This window comes from Vespula pensylvanica, chromosome 11 (genome assembly GCF_014466175.1).
Source record: "Vespula pensylvanica isolate Volc-1 chromosome 11, ASM1446617v1, whole genome shotgun sequence".
In the NCBI taxonomy this organism is placed as follows: domain Eukaryota; kingdom Metazoa; phylum Arthropoda; class Insecta; order Hymenoptera; family Vespidae; genus Vespula; species Vespula pensylvanica.
This window is the reverse complement of record NC_057695.1, coordinates 7,077,100-7,094,816: the sequence shown is the minus strand read 5'-3', so window position 1 is coordinate 7,094,816 and position 17,717 is coordinate 7,077,100. Positions and strand designations below refer to the sequence as shown.

The following is a 17,717-nucleotide window of genomic DNA, read 5'->3' as shown; positions in this document are numbered from 1 at the left end:
ATATTTTCTCAAGTTTGAAGATCCAGTGTCATGCAATAGTATTTATTTATAATATTAATAACAGGAGCATTTTAATATGGGCATATACATAATAGATTTTTATTATGGGGTTTCTCAAATTTAAGATATTGTTTACGATTATTATTTATGTTATTATAGTAATGTTATCTACTTCTAATGCTAAAAATAAATAGGAATATCATTGACATAGGAAATAATGTTCAAAATACTGGATTTTTTTCCTATAACCGTTAATATAAACACGAATTTACTTTTTTATATTGCGTATTTTTATAATACGTATTGAATTTTTATGACTTGAAGATCATTCGATTCAACTAAGTCTATTAATTTTTATATAACAAACAAACTGATATATTATAAGAAAAGTTTCAGTTGTGCGTCTGATTCTCTGACAAAATATAATATACAAATTTCGTTTAATTCGTTCTCATATTTCTTGTTAATAGATCATATCGTTGGAATGTTCTTGTTTAAACAAAAAATTAAAAAATCTGTTAAATTCAATACCTTAATTGCATGATCACTCCAAAATTATGAAGCTAACGTTTTTCAAATTATTATTTCTTTGATAATTCAATTCCTTGAAGATGTTTTTCAAATATATCTTTTTTCAAATATATTCTTTCTGGCATAAAATGCAAAGTTTCGTTTTCCTCTTTTCTTTTTTTAAAGTAATTGAAACAACGTTAAATTTTGAAACCTAAGTTCTACTATTTTACAAATGTTTTTTCTAATTTTATTTATTATTTCCTATTTTATTTGTCATTTCTTTATGTAACCATTTAAAAAAAATTTATTAAAAAAAACCTCCCTATGATAGACGAATTTCCCCTCAATATAACCTTTATCGACTGATTTTTCACAATTCTCACGAGCGAGTTCGATAAAAAGAATGACCGTAATTAGGAAATTTATACGAACCCGTAATATTTGACATAGATATTTGTTTTTCCCGCGTAAAGAACGATTCACGTCCCTACCATGATCATCATCATTATCATCATCGTCGTCGTCATCATCATCATCATCATCATCGACATTGGATATATAGGAAAGGGTCGATCGATCCGTCCAAGTCGAAAGGGAGAAAGCGAATATGGAAGCGTAAATTCCGGGGGTTCTACTCGTGTTGACGAAAGTAATAGCACCGTTGTTCCGGTCGGAGGATCGTTACGCGCTCGTATCTAATGTCTCGCACCACCACCACCATCAACCACAACCAACTAACATTACAACCAACACTACCACTACTATGAACAACCACCGTAAAGCTGGCGACCCCCGCGCTAATGCACTTTTAATTAATTAAACGGCCTGATGGGCTTCTCCCTCTTCTTCCCCCTTCTTCGTTCATCCGTCGACCTCGCGTGCCGCTCGATCTAGGTGCAAACTCATTCCCGTAGACTTCGTTTCCTAATCTAAACACCTCTTTCTCTCTGTCTGTCTCTCTCTCTCTCTCTCTCTCTCTCTCTCTCTCTTGCCTTCTCCGCCTGTCTCTCTTTATCCGTTTCGTTCATTTAGATCTAAACCGAATGAAACGTTGACAGGATTCTAATCTCTCGTTTATTTCGAAATCGTATTTCGTAGCATCTGCTAGACATTTTGACGCGTACAATATTACATAGAATATTATTTTATAATGAAGTGCATGTTTCTGTTAATTACGAGCACAACATATTTTAGTAATAAAGTAACAGAACAACTGGTTACGATCGATTGAAATAAGATACCCTGTATATTTAGATCATCATAATAATTATCACTTTTGTCGCTTTTATCGGTAAAAGAATGTTTCCGTAACATTTCCTGATTCTTATAATTAGCGGAACATGTTTCTATAATTGAACGACTCATTCATGGAACACTCGGTTAATTATGGTCGAATGCCGAGCAAACTTTACACCGTTTCTAACCCGGATACCATCTCATTTAGGTCTCATAAAAATAATAATTATTATTATTATTAACTTAAATTACATATTGCCACTTGATAATATATCATTAACTAATAACTTATATCTTTAAGGAACTAATTAATGCATCAGCTTGTATTTTTATAATAAAGTAAAAAAAAAAACAAAGTACAAAAAGAAAAGAAAGAAAAATTCGCTCGGAGTGTTATATCTTTCTTTCTTTCTTTCTTTTCTTTTTCTCTTTTCTTTTTCTTTCTGAAGTCTCGAAACATCGGTATAATTTTTTATAAGGTTATGGAAGAGACGACGGCCTATTTGATTTCGGCAGAGTCAGATTGAACAACCTAACGGAGTTCTTGGACCACCCGAGGGTATGGCCAGGCCACCGAGCCTTTTTGTTGTAGCTACGCTCCTGTAATTAAACTCGCCGATGACGTTGATTTAGTTACTACTGCGCTCTACATCCTTGCGAGCGAGAGACACACGCGAGTCTGCGTACCCTTGAATCGCTATTCAGAATAAACTTCTCGCAGCGAGTCATTTTTCAAACTCGACTTATTCACGTATAATGTTCATGCAAGGATGTAAATAACGCTCGCTGCTATGCGGTTTGTCTCTCGTTTCTTTCTTTTGTCCTTTTTTCCTTTTATTTTGCATTCGTATTTGCATTCGCAAGCGAACATCGTCGTTTCCTTACGTTCGAACGTATTTATTTAAACGATCCTTTATTCTTATCAATTGACTCATTCTGTATATTAATTGTCACAAACTTGGATTCTAGTACATGTTAATCTTTACCATGTTCATCTAATTTATCTTTATAATAAAATATGTACTATTATATATACTAAATATATATGTAGTATGTATATATATATTATATAATATACATATGTATTATATAATATATGTATAGATAGAGAAGAGAAATGCTTTTCACAAATCAATCTTTTTTTTATTGTCGAATATAAACGATATCTAATAATAAATGTATAAAGATGTAATGATGTTCTCTAATTTATATATGTAGTTGATAATAATCGAATTAATAATTTTATTTTTTATTTTCTATATTTTCTTAAGAAAGTAGGACCATTATAAAATATTTTATAATGTAATTTTACGTACATATTATATTTGTTATAAAAATTAAATTAATTTTTATATAATATTTAATAATCATCAAATTGTATCATCATAAGTTTTCTTGTATCGTATCAGTACCTATTTAACATGTTCATTTCCATGGATTTATTTTATTATATGCACGTTATGTGATATGTGAATTGTTATTAGAAACTATTTTTGTATCTACATAACAAAAATTCAATTTAATTATCCTATATAAATAATTACTATCTATCTGAAACTATTATATAAAATAAAAAAATTATATTGTTTTTTGCCTAATATGTGAAAAAGAAAATATTCTACAATCTAGTATAAAAAATTTATAAAAGAATACTTAAAAAATTAATATGTATTATTTTTGCAACTGTGAGACCAAATCCAAGAAATATTAACAAAAAGATGTTATTTAATAATTATAGTATTTTTAATAATTTTATCTATTTATAAAATATATTAACGTTGAATTGAATATTTTTTGTTGTTATTGTAATAGCGTACTACAGTTAATCTTAACTTCTTTTAATGTAATTTTTTATGGTTTCATTTTATAAAATTATTACTTTTAAAGTTACAGTTTAAAAAACGATTTATTGACAGATTAAATTATGCCTTTTACACTACTTATATTATAATGAAATTCATAACAAATTATAATTCATTGTTATAAATAGATCGAACATATATATGATAGCTTCTTTAGCTTCAAACTAGTAGATTGGACAATAAATAATATTAAAATTTTCAATGAAAAATACTAGCGTTATTTAAATATATAATTATAAAAATTCCGATATTCGAAGGAACAATTTTTAATATAATTGTTAATAAAAATGTATACTAAGTATTCTTTCCTAATTTCTACTATATATTTCGCAAGCATATTTTCAAAAGACAGTATGACTTTCGTAAAAAAAAAAGGTATCTATCTATTAAAAAATATAAATGAGTTAATGTTATACGGGAGATAGTCGATGGACTTCCTTAGCTCGTATCCTACTACCGAGATTTAATCTCAACGACGATTAAGACCAACCGCGTCCGTATTTTCGTGACCGTCGAGAAAGAAAGAGAATGAAGCACGTGGAGCAAGAAACATCTGGGACGGTATATAATTTTGTGAGCGTAAATCGCGACTTATCTCACTCGGCAATAAAGTGAAGGAAGAGGAGACCGCTCGATCTCGAATTGGTCGACTTGTCGAAGGAAAGAAATACGAGGTTGAACAAACTGGATGATGATGAAGGAGAAGAAGAAGAAGGAGAAGAAGAAGAAGAAGAAGAAAAGGAAGAAGAAGGAGAAGAAGAAGAAGAAGAAGAGGATGAAAAGACATTCAAAGAAGCCACCTTTATAATATAATATTTACGAGATTCGAAAGGAACAAAAAAAAAAAAAGAAAACAGAATAAGGAAAAACGTAGCTCACGTTCTCGTTAATTAAATGGTTTATGGCCGCGACTAAATATTCGAATTTTTGTATTCAATTAGCCACGGCTACCCTCTCTCTTTCTTTCTCTCCCTCTCTCTCTTTCACTCACTCTTCCACCCTCGTTCCTTCTTTCCTTTTGGGGCCCACTATCTCGAAAAGTGCAGCTATATGTATACGGTAGATAGGGATGCTCCGTTCTGGCGCAAGATGCAGGACGATTAGAATGAATGGCCGCCATAAATCAGCTCCCTCGTTGGAAGAGAAAGAGAGAGAGAGAGAGAGAGAGAGAGAGAGAGAGAGAGAGAGAGAGAGAGAGAAAGAGAGTTGCAAAGAAGTAGTATAGAAGGTAGAGAAGAGGAGCTGCGTGCGAAGGCCATGACGATGAGGATGAGGACGAAGGATACGAGGATCGGACGAGTAACATGTATGTATGTATGTATGCGTATGTCTGTGTATATATATTTTTTTGAATATCTCGACTTTGACTCGCCTTACGAATATTTCTTTCTTTCTTTACACGTATACCGACAAATGAACATGGGTAATAACAAAAGTTAACGTTCGATTAGAAACTTCGATTTATTTAATGATATATATTTCAAATATAATATCAGTATCGATCTTGGTAACGATGATCTCGAAACGTTTGAAAACTAATTTTAGAAAGATTCTTACCCTCTTTTAACTTTTATATGTGAAAGCTTTTATATGTAAACACACATACACGTGTGTATACAACTTTCGTTCCTTTCGTTCTTCTTCTTCTTCTTTTTTCTTTTCTTCTTCTCTCTTCTTCTACTTTTCTTTTGGCCCGTTTCCTTGGTCCAAGCTAATCTACCTACTACTCCCAGTACCCAAATAATCCTGATCCACTGACTTCTCGCCTCGTGCCCGACCCACGATCCCGTGTCCACGGAAAATAAACGACCTTAGAAGGGAACACGGTGACATCCTCGGACCGGTCACGAAGCCAGTCTTCTCTTTTCTTCTCTCTCTCTCTCTCTCTCTCTCTCTCTCGTTTTTTCTCTCTCTCCTTCTTCTTCCCTTCCGAGCCACGTAATTATCTGTGAAGCCTTTATTGATTCTCCTCAGAATGCAACGGGGGACTGCTGCGTAGAGATGTATATCTTTTTAATAGACCGCGGCGTGTGCGTGTACGTGTGCGTGTGTATTTACTTGCTTATATGTATGTGTATGTTTGTGTGTGTACACGCGTGTGTTAGATCGGATATTCCTTCGCGCTTTTAACGCCGGAACTTTGCGCCTTCGATCGTTCATTCTTCTTATCATTTTCTTTTTTCTTCTTCTTCTTCTTCTTCTTCCTCGTTCATTCTTATTTCGAGAAAAAGAAATAATACAATTCTTTGGAATCTTATATCTTCGATGGTACTGTTTATCTTTTATTTTCTTTTTTCCTTTTTTCTTTTTTTCTTTTTCTTTCGCTTTTTTATATATATATATATTTTCTTTTTTTCATTATGGATTCATAAGATTAATTTATTGCAAGGTTAACTAAACGAATTTTTGAAAGTTCTTCGACAAATGTTATTTATATCAGTCAAAAAGAAATTAATTGTTATAATAAGATTCGATAAGACATAGAAAGATTTTTGAACAAAATTTTGCAGTTTTCTAGTAAATTTATTTATACAGATCAAATAGGGATTAAATGTTATGGTAAGAATTAATAAGAAATAAGAACTTTCTGAACGAATACTTCAAAGATTTCTAATAAATATATTTATATAGGCTAAGTAGGAATTAATTGTTATAATGAGATTTGATAAGAAATAGAAAGGAATTTTAAAGGTATATTTCAAAGATTTCTAATAAATTTATTATATGGACTAAATAGAAATAAATTGTTATTTGTTAAAAAGCTAAAAGTTTTCTTAAACAAATTTTTTAATGTATTATATTTGAATTTTCGACAGAGGAATCACATGACTACTTTTATTCTATACTTCTAAACATTTTTAGAGACATATAGTTATATGTCAAAAGAAGAAGGAATTAATCGATTTCAAGGAACAAATGATCTTTTTTTTTCCCGAATCAGCATAGGTAAAGTATATTCGTACGAAAGTAAAAGCCGAGTCGTCGTTACGTACAACCGATCGTACAAGTTTACTTCTTCTTCTTCTTCTTCTTCTTTTTTTACAATTACGGATAATAAACGACACGCTCGATCTCGTACTCGGTTCGATGCCGAGCGATTAACCGTTATGGTCGTCGATTTTACTCGGCCAGTCTCTGAGTCGGAGATGAAATTTTTTTCTTCAACTTCGATCCGCCGAGTACGGATGTCAGGATCGCGATCCTCGTTACTGGCCTCTGGATTCGGTGTCAGTGTGAGAAAAACCGGTTAGAACGAGGAACCTTCGTCGAAAGTGATAGTCGCATTTCTGGATCGGTACCTACCGACCTGGCAGACATACATAGCTCGAGAGTTCTTCTCTCTTTGATATTAACACGATACGACGAAAGTCTCTCTCTCTCTCTCTCTCTCTCTATTTATCTCTACTTCTATCTTTTCTTCTTAATTCTCTTATTTTTAATCTTACTGGATTATATTGACTTGTCAATTAATACTTGTTTTTACGTTAACGATCCTACGTTGCATGTATCGAATCTTATCGGAACTCGATTCTCGTGTCACTTCGATTAGAGCTCGAATGAAACTATAGTTTGTAAATAAAAATTCGTATATAGAACATCAAAGAATATCCATAAATTGGTCGTCTTCGGTTTTGATAAAAATTTATACAGTGATACAAGCTTTTTTTTTCTTACGGTATTACGATTTTGAAATCAATTCTAAAATTGTGATTATTTTTGGCATTTTGTGATCTGATAGTGATAAAGAAAATAGAAATAACAAAGTTCCTTTCGTCTTTTTTTTTTTTATAACAAATACACAGAAGATGAAAATTGTTACAAAATTATCGTTTTTAACGAAACACATCTTTTACAATTTTACTATGATATTATAAAGCTGTAACAAGGAACGGATTGTTATTATAACACACATATGATCTTCAAATACGACTATATAGTATTGGTATTGTATCGTATGGTATTGTATCGCGTAAAATTATAAAAAAGAAATATTTTATATCTTACAATGCAAGAACTGCAAATAATTTCTTTTTTCCAATGCCGATCCTTTCAAAACACTAGTCTATCATTATATTAACCGTATAGAAAAAGAATTAAATAACTTTGTTACTTTATACTTTGTTACTTTATGTTACTCATACATTGATCATTTTAATCTTTAATTCGATGCTTATCGATCATCCTAGTTAATAATCGTTATTATTGTCACGTAAGTTGATTTTTATTTCGACGAAAAATATTTTTTTTTCTTTGTTCCATATCTCTTTTCGAGAAAAAGATTCGAAATGGCCAGTGGCAAACGAAGGAGAAGCTCGTGCGAATCAAACGTGAAGATCCGAAGCGGATTACCGGCATTTCTCTCATCGATGAGAAACGTCGTCCGATATCCAACCGGTGACATCACTTCACTCGACATTATTTAGGATAAGCTTATAGCGATGGTTAATATACACGGGGCTTATGCGTGTACACGGCCAACTCTCGCGAACCAACCAAAGGTGAGACCTTCGAGAAAAATACTTTCGTGCCATCGAAATCGAACGATCGTAAATTAACGTTATCTGTCGTGCCGGACTTAAGTCGTCGTAGATATTAGGAGAGCTTGTCATCTACGTGAACTTGGTACCAGACTTTAATAAAAAATCTCTCTTTTTGCCTTTTTTTTTTATTTCATTTGTCTTTATAAAGAATTTTTTTTTATAGAGACAAAAAAGGAAACGTTTCTTTTAATAGAGATAAGATAGTTTTTGATATATTTTAAAAAGAATTTTTTGTTGCCTGTATATCTTTTTGAAGTTTTGAAGAAATTATAATTTTTATAGAAAAGAAAGTAAAAAAGGATATATATTGATAGGACGCATTCATAATTTTCAGAAGAATGATATATACCGATAGGAAAAAAATATTTTATACGAAATAAGCATACTTTTTCTTGAAAAAAAAAATATATATATATATATATTCTATCAATGAAATTTTTTTCATAGAATATATATACATACATATATATATATATTTTTTTAATTCATATGCCTCGTTATACAGTAAAGGTGTTAACGCTACAATCTTCAAGAAAATCTACGAAAAAATAAAAGAAAAGAAACATTTGATTACATTCGCACAACGAGGTCGAATTATCCGTTCTATCTTTATTACCGGATAGTTTCTTTGACGAAAAGTGAATCATCGGTGTACGTAAAACGTAAATAGGTATAATCGAGGAAATAGACCGCAGTGTTAAAGAAGAAAAAGAAGGAGAAGAAGAATAAAAAAAAGTCGAAGGAGTCGTCGCGGTTGTCGTGCGTGATCTCTGTTTAAACTCGGTGCGGTCTTATTTGTACGTTTCCAACGACTTCGGGGAACGAGAGTTTCCTGTTCCACGATCAACGCCCGAGTCAATTTGACGTCGACGTCGACTTATTTTCGCCTGACCTCAATATTTTGTAACCACGTTGTAACTCGATCCATTGAATTTTTGAAAACGTTCGACAAAATTTTCAAACCTTTACAAAGAAGATTATATACGATATATTTATACATGTAGTAAATATGATCGTATCATATGTACTTACATATATATATATATATATATATATTTATGTACATAGATACATACACATATATATATTATATATGATGGGGAGATTAATCGATCGATCGATCGATCTTGTTCTTTGGTTCTATATCTCGCGAGATAATTTTTATTTCATTATTTATTGTGATTAAGAAATCGTTACAAATTTATGATTTATAGAGATCATTTCATAGATTCAAATTCCTTCGTTGCAAGACTAATCGCTGACACTTAACCAGTTAAGTTAGTTTATCATGGTTTAACATCATTGGACATATTTATAAGGCTTTTCTTTTTTCCTTTTTTTTCTCCGATCAAGATAAATAAATCACTTTCGTACCGATCGCACGTACGCCATCGCTAAGAATCGCGAAAACACGATTGACGAATGAAACGAAGAATCGATAGGATCTAATCTACGACAATAAGGACTAAAATGACGCATGACGAACGTCACCGCCCAATGCGGTAAATCGCGTCACCTTGTCCTATGTCATCGTCATGTAAATCATGCGAATATTCGAACGATCGCCTTTCTATTGGATCGAGGAAATTGTTCCCTTTCGAAAACTACGTGTTTCCTTTCGCGGATCGAGTGTGTCATTCGTTCAAAAATATTCATTTATAAGTGGTCCTTTTGAAATTCATTTATGAGTGCTCGAAGTTAGTACGAGATTTTCTTTTTCTTTTTTGCGTTTTTGTTTATACACGGTGAGTCACTTTACTGTTGTACTTAAAACATCTCGACGGTTTTCGAAGATACAAAAAAATATCAAAAGAAAAGATTGTTTGATCTAAAGGGGACAATATTCTGATTAACATAACATTTTTTCAAAGTTTTTTTTGCCGATATTTTAAAATCGTCAATGGTTTTTTTTATTTTTTCTTTTTTTTTTAAACCGATTTACATATTTTTATTAGGACAGTGTTGTTATTTATTAAAAGACGATTTCTATGATATGTATTTGTTGACTTTGTACAAAAAAAGTGACTTTTGGTAAAAACAAAAAATATATAAATTTATTCATTACGTTGCAAAATATTATATTTATCTTAGAACGTGTTCTGAATGATCGTCATAAATTTCGATAAATTTCACATGCTTTTCACACATAAAGAAATTATTGTTAATCATATTCAAAAATGTATTAAATTTCATACAGTTAAATTCGTTTTCTCATAAGTTGTAACACTGCATAATAAAAATATATCGGTTTATTTAAAAAAAAAATTTGATGATCTTGAAATATCGAGAAAAGTGATCTTGTAAAATATTTTATGTTAGCCAGAAAATTATTGCTCGCTTTGGATCAGGACGGAGATATTTCAAGTATTATGGTTAAGTTAAACACCCAATATATAGAATAAACCATTTAATTTAATATTATTTCTTTAAAGAATAATTGCACATGTATGTGTGTATCAAGTAGGTTATATCAACAATATCTTCTATAATATTTAATTTTGATAAAATAATTATAAAACTGGATAAGTTAAAAGCGAGATTACTAATATTCCTTTTATGTTTTTTATTTTTTTATTTGCCTCTACATAAAATGAGCAATTTATTTATCTCATTATTCTTTAAAGAATTGTTACGTACGATCTTTTCATTATAAAATTACCGTGTAGAATGTCAGTAGTACTTACAATTTTTATAATATTTAATTTTGACAAAATAATTATAAAAATGACCATAAATTGGAAACGGGATCGTTGACATTTACATATCAATTTCTCCAGTTATTTTCCTTTTTTCTTTCTTTTTTATATTACAAATTCATCTCTCATACTCTTTCCAAGAGCAACTCTTTTTCCTCCTTCCGATTCTGCCATCTACGTTCAACAGGATCGGGAATAGCCTACGGACACGCAAATTTCTTTATATCTGGACACGCAAGCTCTTCTTCGACGTTCAGCGATCTCGATGAGAAGAGAGAAAAAAAGAAAGAAAATAAAGGATTGATGAAAAGAATAAAATGAGAGAAGACAGGAAGAAGATATGAAGAAGGAAAAGAAAAATAAAGATAAAACAATAACAAACGTTAAAATGAAGAGAAATAGAGAGAAAGAGAGAGAGAGAGAGAGAGAGAGAGAGAGAGAGAGAGAGAGAGAGAGAGAGAGAAAGAGCTGCAGTGAGTCAGATGGAAACGTCGTTCGTCTTGCACGTGTGCGTGTCGTACGAGTCCACCCAGTATGTTAATTCGCGCTGATGACCCCATCAAGAAACATGCTCACCGCTGAGTGGTGGAGCCGAGTTTTCGTTTCGTGTTGTCTCTCTTCGTCGACGTACATACAACTGTCTCGTGCACACGCTATATATATACATATATACACAAGTATATCTATGTACGTACGTTCTTTGAAATATATATACACATACATGGAAAGACACACACACGTATACGTTCTCGTTGGGGTATACCTGGCTGCCTCCGAACAATCGTCATCCCTGACTACGGTTTACGCCCACGCACTTGCTCAAACATTCCACTGGTACAAAGCACGAGGCTAATCGTAACAGAATTACCGTCTGCTCATTAGAGCGGCTCCGAAAAAGCAACGAATCGTGTGCTGTTTCACTGCACTCGCTCGTGTGTTATGCTTGTGTCCGTGTGTGCACGCGCGCACGTACGGCTGTGGGTGCGCGCGCGCGTGTACCGATAGATTTACGCGTGTGGATGTTAGTATATGTGTATCAGTAACTCCATTTTGGTGGTATCAGGTGAAATCAGCCGGTTTCGTTGTGAAAACAGACCGACATCGACGAGTTGGCGGCCATGTTTCTTTTTTTCTCTTTCTTCCTTTCTTTCTTTCTTTTTTCTTCCTTTTTCTTATTTCTTTTTTTTTTTCCTTCACTCAAGTCGATCTTTCGTTTCTCTTCGATTTCGAAATCGAGCCGTCTTTCTCCTTTAATCAAAGGTGCCAACGATGTCGGACTATTATTTTGGTTAATCAGAATTCATAGACTCCGAACGTTATCTTTTGTGATAGAATAGATACGTATATCGGGTGGCGCGTATTAAATGAATCCCTAATTGAATTTTGTTTCTTCTTATATCACGTGACAAGATAAAATTGAATTTTTTATCGAAGAAACGAATAAATATCTAGACCCCTTTTAAACTTGAAAGGTTTATCATTATAAATTCTTCGACATTTTCATCGAACTTTATATACTTCTTCGAACATTATTAAATTCTTATCGGAAATACAATGATAATCGTAGTACTTTTTTCCATAGAAAATTCTTACTTTGGCGATGATATTCTATCATCTATTTCTTATTCATAGAAGACCAGATCAAAATATAGTCAATTCATGTGACTTCGATTTCACGTGAAATAATATGGCGGTCGATCACGTATATTAATTAAGCTTACCGAAGTAAATCCTTTCGCTTAAGCGTTATTTTCGATCGGTAGGATTGAAGAAGTTAAAGAAGAAAGAGAGAAAGAGAGAGGGAGAGAGAGAAAGAGAGAGAAGCAACCAGCTCGTCCAACACTCAACGAGGCAAGATCTCTGGTTGATCTGAATAATCCGAGGAACGACGAGTCACGGTATAATTCGATGAGGTCTCGCAAGCTCTCGTAAAAGATTCTCCGTTCGTTCCTTCTTTTATTTGTCAGCGAAACGGAAATTGATTTGCTTCGACGAATTCCAACAGCACGTAGATCCAAACCTTCTTGTTGGGCTTACCATGCTGGAATACAATAAGACAATTATGGCCGACGGATGGACAGGAAGATAAGAGACGGATTAGACGGTAGTCGAGCTACGCCACCGGTAAGCTCCAATCAGCTTCCAAAGCAAAGGTATACCTTTGGTTATTTATCACGAGCCATTTCATTCACATCACAACAACAATCGAGTATTTTTCGTTGGCCACTGTCCTACGCCCGTCTACCAACTCGACCAAAGGCGTGGAAAAATTTCATCTTGATTGTCATTATTATTTTTTTCTTTTCTTTTCCTTTTCCTTTTTTATTTTGCTTTTTTTTATTTTTTGATATTTTTTTCTATCGCTATTATTTATTTAATTCATTGATACATAATTTTCAATTCTTTATTTTTCAGTATGTCTTTTCCTCTTTTGGTTTCTTAATTTTTTTTTTGTTTTTTTTTTATAAATTATAAATGTCCTATTCAATTTAATCTTTAAATATTGTTTTATTTTCTAATAGATAGCTCAAAAGATACTTTTTTTTTTACATAGAAATCGTGTTAAAGATTGAAGCAAGACAAGTTTAAAGTAAATGAATTTTTTTTTCATGTACGCTTGAAACAAAGATCGGTCGACGCCTATGCGAGAGGTGCATCTTTCTCTTTCTCTCTCTCTTTCTCTTTCTTTCTCTGTCTGTATTCGGTTCTTATCTCCGCTCACGGAATTGACACGATGCGTTGGAGTAAGAATCTCAGCGGGATGTTAGTACCTAAGACGCGAGTATCTACCGATAGAACGAACGGTCGATCTCTGTCATAGTTTTCTGCCAAATCTCGCTAGGTTAGATCGTCCTGGCGCGATAAATTTTTTTTCTTATGAAAGGTTCTATTGACAAGAAAGAAATGATGACGAGATATTATTGTATATAAAAACTAAATAATTTTAGCAATTTCTATCCATCGAAATATTCACCTTTAAACTTCTCAAAAAAATAGAGAGAAAAAAATTGGAGAAAAATAACATCTCGGATTCTCACTATCTTTGTATATAAGAAAAAAAGAAAGAAAAAATGGAAGAAAAAAAAAGATACGAGAATATTCATTATTTTATGATGAAAAAATTTGAAGTGTTGCGTTTTTCTCTCATTTTTTGTTTCTCTCAATTTTTTTTTCTCAATTTTGTTCGAGAATTCTGGCCGAATCCTAGAATAATTTCGAGAACGAAACTGCATTTCTTTATCTTCGATCCTTTCGCTTCGTTCCCTTTCTCGATCGGACTTCGTCATTGAGATGTCGTCGAACTGACGCTATTTTTGTGTAAGAAAGGTACTCTCTCTCTCTCTCTCTCTCTCTCTCTCTCTCTCTTTCTCTCGTTCGTCGCCCTTGATCGTGGCGACAGTGAACAACGCAATATTCCATTGGCAAACGTTCCCTTGAAATCAAGAAGGCGAATTTACTCGCTCGAGGATAATTGGACGTCTTTCTGAGGAACGCGAGTTGGATCATGTTGAATACAAACTTTTTCTTTTTACCTTTTTTGTTTTTTATAAAAATGTTTTTAAAAATTATTATTACATCTATTTTTTATTCACGAACAAATATTTGTACAATTTAGTAAAAATTATTATAATAACAAATTATAAAATTATATAAACGTATTATTAATATTATTTGTACAGTTTACTAAAAATAATTAATCTTTTAACAATTAACTCCTGTTAACATGAATAAATGAAACATTTTTTAAAGTATATTTATATGTTATTTTCTGTATTAAAAAAGTATATAGTTCGTTATTTTTTTTAGTTTATAATCATATATTTATTATTTTATAAGCATAATTTTAGAACGATATTTTTATTATTATATGCAATACAAAAACTAATTGCTTCAAATTACATTAAATTGTTCATAATAATGGCAAATTAAAGTAAGAATGTTAGTGTTCTTGCATGAAAAAGAAAAAGAAAAAGGTAAAGGTAAAAAGAAGAAAAAAAGAAAGTGACATCGATTGTTTCTGCACGCAAATGCAGAAGTAAGGATGTCGCTTTGCTTGCTACGAGTTAGATTTCTTGAAAGAGAACGAGAGAAAAAGAGGAGGGATGCATTCTTGCAAAGGTTATAGCATATTCCTCGTAGTTCTGACATATCACGATCGTTTTATATGCAAGAGAGAAAAGGAAAGAAAATAAAATAAAAGAAGAAAAAAAAGTGAATAGCACCTTCGTGCAACCTTCCACCCCCACCACTCGCCAACTTCGACGCCCGGAGTCGTTTTACGATCGACCATTCTTTTTCTCCGTCGACTTTATTTATATTTCTCTGCAAAACAACGACTGAATGGCTTTTCCATAAAAAAAAACAACAAAAAATAAACTGGGTTTTTCTTACGATCCTTTCTAAAAATCATAATGTCAATTCATTATTAATTTATATATTTATAAACATACGAATCTCTTATAGATATTGATTTGAATTCTATTTATATTGCTCTTTATCGAACTTATTGGTTACTTAAAAAGAAAAAAAAATGCAAGAATATAGATTCTTATTTTTATGAAAAATAAAATAAAAAAGAAAGAATTCACATCAATTTTACATACACACACACACACACACATGCACATACGTACATATATCCATCATGGACTTTACAATAAGAAAATTTTCTCGTCGACGATTTGTTTTCCTTCGTCGTCCCACCTTAATATTTATTTTTTTCCTTCCTTTCTTTTTTCCTATTTTTTTTTTTTTTTCTCTTCAAAACCCTATCAAGTATAAACTCTTCCCTCTTTGGTATACTTTTTGACAATGGGCGTGTAAGAATTCCTACGAGGTCTACGACGCGTGTTTGGAGGGTTGGAGGAGGGTAGCCACAGAGCAACATATAAAACTCCAAGCGTGGTTTTTCGAATGGGTGGCTAATGGCGCGCCATGGCCATCCTCAGTGTCGACCGACAAAATTAGTGGTCACAAATCAACGAGAATACGAGCGCCATTGTGTCCCACCGGCCAGGTTGCGTCCGTATCTGGTCCACTGCTTTTGAAATCGGCGTTGCGCGTTGATCTTCTCTTCTTTTCTCTTCTTTCTTTCTTTCCTTCTTTCTTTCCTTCTTTCTTTATTTCGTTCTTTCTCTTTCTCTCTTTCTCTCTCTCTCTTTTACTTACAACTTCCTACGTCGCTCGTCCTCGAACTTTTTATCGTACTGGCGACGCTCTTTGCTCCTCGATTACTCCTTATGATTACAAAAACGATCTGCCCTTCGAAAATCCTTCGGAATCCATTCCAGATTTTTCAGATTTTTTTATTTCTCCGTTCGCCAATCTTTTCGCAAATATGTGCAAATATATTTATATATATATATTATAACATTAATATAATATTAATATAATAATTATAAATATATATATATATTATATATATATTTTAAGTCTAGCGATAAGTATTATTCGCATAGCACGTAATTATTTTTAAATAAAAAAATTTTTAAATGAAATGAATACATAATGAAATATATATATATATATATATATATATATATATATGTATATGTGTATGTATGTATATAATCTTTCGGTAGTGATAATTTAATTATAATATAAATTAACTACAGCGGATAATTCTAATATGATATAAACATAAACATAGATATAAATATAAATATTTATTTCTAGAGATTACATTATTTACATAATGATATAAAAAACGATCACGGATAAAGGGTTTTATCGATTCAAAAAAAAAAGAAGGAGCGAATCCTTAATATATTAAATATCTTCATAGGTAATCATAAAATATATTTGCTAAACATGATAAAAGTGTGAAAGAAAATGCTAAAGTTTGGTCGATCCTGGCAGGGTACCATCGACGACGTGATTTATGAGAGTATTTATGTTACGATATATCTAACACTCGAGTTCGCATTGGATACTTAACTCTGAATGCTGCCTTTGTAGAGAAGTAGACCCTGCTCCAAGGAAATAGCATCTCCCGTGGCGTGAAATCACGCCTCTAGCTATACCACGTTGACTAATCGCGTTAGACCGATCCACCCTTCGAGTGAATTTTCTTTCGGAAATTTGGTACCCTGCCAGCAGCTCGACCACCTGTTGATGATTCCACACTTCTCATCTTAAAATCGATCTTTAAGAATCGACACACGGAAGTCTAAAAACGAATAGCTCGTTAGCTCGGAAATTATGATAATCTTATAAAATCATGTAAACCTTTACGATTTATAGAATTATCGAATGACTACCGGATTAATAAAACTATGAAAGTGATGACTTCAAAATCGATTTCTAAAGATTAATCTGTCTTCTTTATCGTCTTCATACTTCATCTATACCTATACAAAATGGCTGCCAAATAGTATAAAGATTGAAACGATCAATTAATATCAATCATAATAATCAATCAAACATGTCAGACTTATTAAACTCTGATGAAATAAGACACCGATAACTAAACAAACCGCCTAAATTACTAATCTATAGTTTCTTTCTCCATTTTCTCGGCACAATATCAATTACTTATGTTCTATGAGATATTGAATTCTTCGTCAATTTTGAAAACTTCACGCTCGATATTTTCCTATAATTCGGAAGAAGATAAAGAATGACTTACGTAAATAAATGGATATCAATTAGCTGGTAGATACATCAACGTGACAATTTTTTAAATTTTATCCTTTTAAAATGAATGCTTCGTGAGAACGTTGCAAGCTCTGTTCAATTATATCTCACAAAGCATTCACATATTGACATTTCTCGAGGTGTGAGGGATAAATATAATGATCGTTGGTGAGCATAATGATGGTACGGAGAATCAAAAGGGACCGAACGAATAGTTCTACGTTATTCCGTGT

General features: G+C 32.2%; 1 protein-coding gene across 2 annotated transcripts in view; it reads right to left on the bottom strand.

Annotated features, from left to right (window-relative positions):
* Positions 1 to 17,717, bottom strand: part of LOC122632762 (ras guanine nucleotide exchange factor P-like) — an 85,881-nt gene that overhangs the window by 31,200 nt on the left and 36,964 nt on the right. The window lies entirely within an intron of this gene.